At 30.3% G+C, this 8,306-nt stretch overlaps 1 protein-coding gene across 3 annotated transcripts in view; it reads right to left on the reverse strand.

Moving 5' to 3' along the window:
* LOC106787136 overlaps positions 1–8,306 on the reverse strand; it is a gene marked incomplete at its 5' end in the record, with an annotated part of 45,107 nt that extends 36,801 nt beyond the window's left edge. For all 3 annotated transcript variants that reach the window (XM_014749254.1, XM_014749253.1, XM_014749252.1), the window contains 1 exon segment: positions 7,800–8,306.

Below are 8,306 nucleotides of genomic sequence, written 5' to 3' on the forward strand. Positions count from 1 at the left end.
TTTTCTATTGACTGATTGTGAGATTCAATGTTTGTAATCAGTTGAATTATGAGGATAAATAAATTCAGATAAAAATGATGAGAGAATAAAAAAAAAAGAAAAAAATGATTTACGTGTAACTAACGTCTATAACTCGAACATCTAACGAATAATCATTAGAGGATTTAATATAACACCCCAGGAATCAGTTTTATCTTTAATCTGTGGCAGCAGTATATCGTTCACTGAATAGACAGCTCGTATATTTGTGCACGTGCGAGTCAGTTCATTAGTACCTGCTACTCACGTTATTGATGCCCCGATAGTTCTCTTATTGGCATCCAGTTCGTGGAAAATATTTTGACCGTTTCGCGTTTTAAACGAACGTTTCTGTCTGTCTCTCTCTCTCCCACTCTCTATCTCTATTTCTATCTCTATTTATTTATCTATCTTTTCTGTTTTTATTCGTCATGAATAATTCACTTTTGCAATTGGTTTTTCTTTTCTACAATTTTTGATTATTTCCATTTTGTATCTGAACTCAAACCCGTATTTACTTTAGACTTTTAATTTTCTGATAAACAACGAATTGATTTCATTCCAACGAGACTTCAAATTGATTATTGATAAAATGATTACACATAAAAATAATCAAAATGTTCACGTAACGCATACCCAAATACAAATAATAGAAACGAAAATGTCAATCATAATTGAAAACATAGAAGTTTGGACGTCGTACACGAGATTACTATTAGCAAAGGTATATGTTCGTTAAATTATCCTTTCAAAAGTACGGATGCGAGAATTAGCGCGCTAACCAACCGGAATCTGCATTTCCTACATATGAAACTTTAGCCACAAACTCTCGGGCAATCAGAAATACATTTCTCGACTAACAGTAATATCCGGAAAACAACTTCACAATTATTTTCCGAGTAGAAATTCGAATTTAAATATACAACAAAATGAGAAGATCCCGTAATAAAGTTAAAACCGAAGTGAGAGAAGAGGAAACAAACTTGGAGGAAAGTTAACGAGAAGAAAAGGAAAAAGGAGAAATAAAAAAAAAAAAAAAAAAAAAAAAAACTAAAATCGATGAAAAATAAACGACGACTCGTGCCACATCGGTTTCTCGTGTAATCGAGGGAAATATCGAACGACTATTTCCGCCTAGCTTGATTAAAATTCCAATTTTCTTCTCGAACGTGTTATCTATATCTACTATTACTACTTTTTCCTCGTTCGATAATTAAATTATTATCGATTATTAGATATCTCTCTCCCGTACGTTTATTTATATGAAATGTAAATGACATTTAATATTAGAATTACATTTCTTTTTTGTTCTATTGTTTTTGTTTTCTATCACTTTTAATGAGATACATTTTTTCGAATCAATGTGTGTCGATATAAAATATACAAAAAAATCATTTCAACTCCGATGAGATTTAAATCAGATTTCAACGAATTGTTGTTTAAATATATCATTACATTGTATATATATATATATCATTTGTCGTGTTTGAATATTTAATTTTAAATTCTCATAAAAAAAAAAAAATAAAAGGGTTCCCACGACTATTTTTACACTCGTAAGTGTCTTCTGAATCGAAAAAATTTAATGACATTGATCTAGACTGTGAAAATAACCTAATATATAATTAATCGTTCATATATTCTCTTTCTCTCTCTCTCTCTCTCTCTCTCTCTCCCCCTTTTACCTTAAGCGCAATTAATAAACGTGCCTCATCCTCGAAATATATCTACCATTAATAACCCCTGAACTTTACTTTAAATTTGTTGTTTTTCTCTCTAAAGTAAACCATATGGGTATTTTCGTGCTACAATATAGATTAATACTGTAATATAGTAAACTTCATACTTCTTAAATTTTATTATATTTTTTATCACACACACACACACCACCCACCGCCGACCGCCCACCCACCCACCACCCACATACATACCGCATACCGCCTACCGCCCAACAACCACCGCAACATACACACACACATACACACACACAGATCTGCTCCATCAATTCATATATTATTTATAAATCAGTAAAGAAGCAGAGAAACGAACGGCCGCTTAGTCACTTGCAATATTTGAAAACTTTGGTTGATCAACTGAGAGGAGACTTTCGGCAGAAACAACCTAGCACAGCTTCGTCTTCACAGAGCACTTCTGAAGTGATCAGACTAAATGGGAAGCTGCATGTTATTTTGATGGGACAAAAAAAAGATTGCAAGGTTTGTTCCCAAAGAACGTCTGGCTAAAGGTGACAAACTGTGTACTACTGTTACACATGCCCCGACAAGCCAAGAATGCACATTGGAGATTGTTACATAAAATATCATAAGAAGCAAAATTATAGAACATAATTTTTAATAAATGTCTTCCATTAAGTTAAAAAAATATGTATAATTCAGTATTTTCTCTCGTCCAAAATTATAATTCTTGATGATAAAGGTTCATAGGGAACTTGGACATGAAAAGAAGTAGAACTTAATTTAACTAAGTTGGACGTTTCGTCCCTTTATTGGGACTTCTTCAGCAACTTAATCTTTAAAGTTCAGCGTCTTTTTTATTTAATTCGACATACATTTCTCTTTATGTTAATATTCCAAACACAACACATCTAAATTTCGTTAATTTGATCGTTATTATTCAAAAACCTCAACAAAACTACTACTTCTTTTCATGTCCAAGTTCCCTATGAACCTTTTGTCATCGAGAATATGTATAATGTTATAATATACGAGTTTAAAGTGTTTTATTGTGTCTAAAATTATTTTAAGTTAAGAATAACGAACTCATGAAATAAGCGGGAGCGGGTGATTACTCTCGAATTGCTGGTTCACCCGATAGAAAAGCGCCACGAGCGTAAAGGGTTAAAAGTTTTAAGCTGATTTAAAAATATTAATTACTCTTTTTCCTGATACTTTAGGTTATATATAATTGTCTTTTACGGATATTAAAAATACATGCTTGAGAATATTTTTACTATCCGAACTAATAAATTGGCGTGAAAAATGTCATTTTTAAAATTACTTATATTTTTTTTTTGCAATTTCATAGGTATATCCTATTCTACTTGATAATGAGTGACGTTCGAAGTTTTCTAACATGTGACTCGTCTCTCGATGCAAGTAATCAATTAATTCAAATGGAAATTATACGTTTTATACGAGCAGTCGATCTTTTATCTTCTTCCTTTTTCATTTTTCTTTTTTATTTCCCCCTTCAGTTTTTTCTTGATCGACTTTTCACGGTATTACACGTTGATCCAAACACACACAAGTTTTCTACCGATTATCAAACAAAAAAAGCTTACGATACTTTTACCCGAACCGATCAAACACACGTGGCTTTACTTAATAAAGTTCTTTGTTGTTTAGAGAAAAGACGTATCGGTGTTTTTATTACCGCGATGATTTATTTCTGGAAAAAGTCAACTAACTTTTCTTCGAGAATTCCTAATAAAAAAAAAAAATAAAAAAAATAAAAGTAAACCTAATTTTTTCTTGAAAAATACACGAACATGATCGTTCGAAATGATTTTCAAATTATTTTATCTACTTACGAATTAATAATAATTTCAACAACAACAACAACAAAATATATAATTATCACATTAACAAAATTTTAATCAATGTTGAAATTAGAAAATCTGATTGAAGATGGAAAAAAAAAGACGAAAAATTCAAAAAGAAATGTTATCGTCGATAAAATTCAATTTTCAAATATCATCTAAATAGCTCGAAAATTAGGTAGACTCTTAGACTATGCTCCTATTGTAGAATTCAATGATTTCTCTATTTCTCAACAGAGGTAAGTACTCGAGAAGATCTCCTTTCCTCTCTACGGAGTCCACGTTAACACGAGGACCACTTTCCAATGTCGTCTAACTTATACGATCCTTTACCTACTTCTCCCCTTTTGTGTTTCTGCCAATTTCAATTTAATGGAAAACTGCACAAGTAACGAATTCATGTATAAACATGCAGAATAAGTCAAATGTTCCTAAATCCTCTATAAAAGATCTTTCATCTTTATTCACAAACACACACATACACACAACAATCTTTTTCAAATTAATTTATATTAAATTGAATTACACTGTAATTTTAGAAAATTATTCACAAGCTTCATTTATAAAATTAACAAATCCAATTAAAATACTAAATGATCAGAAAATAAGCTAATTGATTTGACATAAATTATCTAGAACATTTGTGTGTGTGTGTGTGTGTGTGTTCCACCGTAAATATATAAAAATTAAAGAAATAAAATTCCGATAAAATAATTTAGTTTAAAGATCAAATTTGATCGAATAAAGGTAAGCAAATTTTGCACACTTTTAAAACGATACGCGTCCTATGTGCATCTATGTGTATGTGTGTCTATGTTTCTAAGGGAATTAAGGAATAGAGCAAAAGGGAACACAGGATCCATTTGTACGCAGTCGATACGGTCTGTCTGAGTCTACCTTGCAAGACGCATGAATGCTTGTTGAGAAGAACGTGCCAAGAATTTGAAACATCTCCATAATAAACGAACGGATGAAGCGACAGTAAAAAAAAAAGAAAAAAGGTAGGGAAAATAATGCCGATGGAGTTCTCTGTTCTGAAAAATGCTATGCAATCCTATATCATATATTTCATCCCTGTCAGTGAATGAAGATAAAACATAACAAAATTCTACTAAATTCCACGATTAATTATGTTCATAAATTTTCATCAAAGACATCCAATAATATAAACTCCAATAATTGAAGTATTAGAAAGAAATTCAAATGAGGATTCTAAAGGGTGTCTAAAAGAAGTAATAAAACCCAATTGTGTGTTTGCTATTGATGAATTAATTTTTACGTTATAGGCTTATTAATTATTTTTTCAATTAAAAGACCAAAAGTATGTCATATCAGATGACTTTTAAATGTTCCCGATAAATCTTATTAAACGTAATTCGCGTAAATTTTTTTAGACGCTAAATTCGACATCGAAGCAGATATTTGCTTTTGTAGAAAATGAAACGAAGCGTGTAACACCGATAAAAAGAAATCTTCGGCTTTGTTCTAAATAAAAAGAAAAAATGTAGAAACTCATCAAAGTATCAAATTGAACTTTCTTTCGTATTCCAATCAGATAAACGTTCATGGAATTCACAGTTTCCTCTCTTTCTTTGAACGTTCTCTTAAATGCCACTTAGGAACGCAACTAGAAAAATATCAAGGAACAATTGAAAGGATTGGTCAAAAAAAAGAAATAAATCTTTCGAAAAAGCTATAAAATTTTACGGATTCTTTATCCTATTTTCTATCATCGATTTATTCGAGGAAAGTCGGGATGGGGGGGGGGTTGATGATCTTAAAAATCGAAGACAATATATCCAAAAATCAAATTCTAATGTCTCTAATTTCAATTAACGTGTTGAAAAAAAAAAAGAAAATATTTTATATAGAAATTGTGTACGTTAAAAAAAGAAAATACGAATTGTTCTGACAAATTTCAAAAGCAGACACGAAACTTCTACGTACCCTCTTATCGATCTACCCTTTCGCAATAAATTCAATCAAATCACAGTAGGAAAAATATGAAAAGTTTCGTACAGGATTTTCGTATCAGCAGCCACAGGGTGGGTAGGGACTTGGTGATTCGACGACAAATGCAGGATATGCAAGTGGTGTCGATGTTTACGGAGCTCTTGTTGTCGGGCATTTCGCACTCCAAAACTCGTTTCGTGTTTCTACGAATATCGTGGATACAGTATACGGGAAATATCGTCTGTTTATCGGATGAAACTTTTCTCTTAACTTAGCCAAGTGGAAAGTTACACATTAATATAGTATATCCGGGTGTGTAGTATACGCGTATGCACACGTGGATTATTTTAAACTATCACAATTTTTTGTCTTATTTTTTGTCGAACGAAAAATCATATTTTACAAAACTTTGTATAATGCTGAAAAAAAAATTATCGAAATGAAAATCCCAATTAAACAGAATATCCAATATGTCTGGTTATGATTGAACTCGATTTTCGCATGCTATAAACATTTCCAATTTGGCACCGTAGGAGACAGAGAGAGAGAGAGAGAGAACAGGACAAAGTCACATATGGGTAACTAGTTAGTTAGGTAGATAGGTAGCCTAGTTTCCATACGATACTCGTCATCCCTACGCCAGTGTTATTTCCAGGTTGAATCGTGTATTTCATCGTGAACAACAGACCCAGTGTATTTCATGCGCTTGAATTTCAACCATGCGCTATTTCGATCTGCTACACGCGAATCATATATTTGCATCCCGACCTGTATCACCAAAGCGTTGCTTAACTACTGAAACGTTTGACAAGAAATTATTTATCAAGTTTTTGTTTCTCATTTTATTACCGATATTCAAATCTTCGTTCGTAAGACATTAAATGATTCCACGATTCGATAAATTGTTCTAGAATATTGATTTTCTTTTTAATATTATTTTAATTAAAGCTAAAAATAAGATTATAATAATATTTCATTGTGTGATATGAAATATTGTAATAAACTATTCTAACAATAAGATGCATTAAATGTTCTCAATTTTGCATTAACATCTACGAATCTAAATGTATATATACACGTGCATGGAAACTATTGCAACACACATATACGCACATATATGTTTATTCCGTATAATCAGCTTACATCTCGCACTGACGAGCCATTGGACTATACATTTGCATTGTATTTCCTGTTGAGATACGTATATAAGTACATACATTAGCATCAGACCTAGAAACATATATATATATGTATATATTATATTACATATATATATACAATATATATATATTGTATAATGCTCCAATATTACACAGTATTAAAATATGTCGATAGAAATATACTGAAAAAAAGTAACATTTCTTTTAGTTTGTATTCATATACTTATTTCAAATATTTAACAAATCTTATTTCTATTCCTTTCCTTTTCAGCTACTCAATTGTTAACATATCCTATTATTAATATACAACATTTTTATACATAAATAAGCTAAATTTTGATGTTATATAAAATGTAGGTATTAAAAATAAGAAATTGCTAATATATTATTTGACGAATAGTTATTCATAACATATTCCATATAAAATATCAGTTCTTTATCAAATATCAGTACTCTACCTGCTTTTTTCCCCATCAGATTTTCGGATAAACGTACTACATAGCGCTTTATCGATAAGCTTTTCTCCTATCTTTCTATACCTTTTTATGAATTCTCGATACTTTATCCTCCTTTTCACATCCTCGTATAGACATACACACTTACACAGTATATTCAGTCTCTATTCTTCAATAATGCCAGTGAGTAAATGTGTACTCTGTAGTATACACGATTCAGTATAGTATATAATTATGTAAGATTATTTATATGTGTACATATATATATATGAATCCATATACGTATGTATGTGTGTTGTTAGTATTGTCGCTCTTTATATCACGCATATACAAAAGTTAGTGAATCATTTACATATTTGAATAAGCTCTCGTAACTAATAATCTTATCAGGAAGCATCGTATGCTAATATTCACTAAACGTGTGCACTCATTTACGAGAATCTAATTATCTAGTAATAAATGATACATATCAGTTAGAACACAATAACATTGTTAAAAAGATATTTATCACATGAAAATAATATAACAATAATTTTAATAATTATAAAAAGTTATAAGAAAAAGAAGGAAATTATTTATGTGTTTCCTACACCTTTTTCATCTATTATTAATTGTATATAATTATTAAAATTGAAGAATGTAATAAATTCTCACCTTTCAACGATGCAGTTACATTTCGAAATCTTGAATTCTCTTCAATGATCCTTTCCTCGTTAAATTTTCAACTTTTCGTTATATTTATTAACTCATCATTCGCCAATCAATAATTCATCGAACATTATTTTCTCTTTCAAAAAAAAAAAAAAAAAAAAAAACTGAATATAAAATTCAAATTTCTTTTCGAAATTATTTACACGCACTAAACAATAAAAATTGATTAATCTAATTATCGATATCGAAACTAACAATCAAACGATAATCATTGGCCGTCAATAACGGCGCGAAATTCAATCCGATTCAAACGTCCTCTATTATCGTATTAATTTGAATTTCAATTAAATTTGTGAAGGAAACATTTTACAAATCAAAAAATCTTAGACAAAATACTACGGCACTCGCGAATTACTGATTATCTTCTTTTTTTTTTTTTAGCTTTTCGTACACCCGAATACATTGAAAATAATGGACAAAGGAATGATTGTAAAATATATAAAAAAAAAA

This window comes from Polistes canadensis, unplaced genomic scaffold (assembly GCF_001313835.1).
Source record: "Polistes canadensis isolate GaletaPanama2010 unplaced genomic scaffold, ASM131383v1 scaffold_93, whole genome shotgun sequence".
In the NCBI taxonomy this organism is placed as follows: domain Eukaryota; kingdom Metazoa; phylum Arthropoda; class Insecta; order Hymenoptera; family Vespidae; genus Polistes; species Polistes canadensis.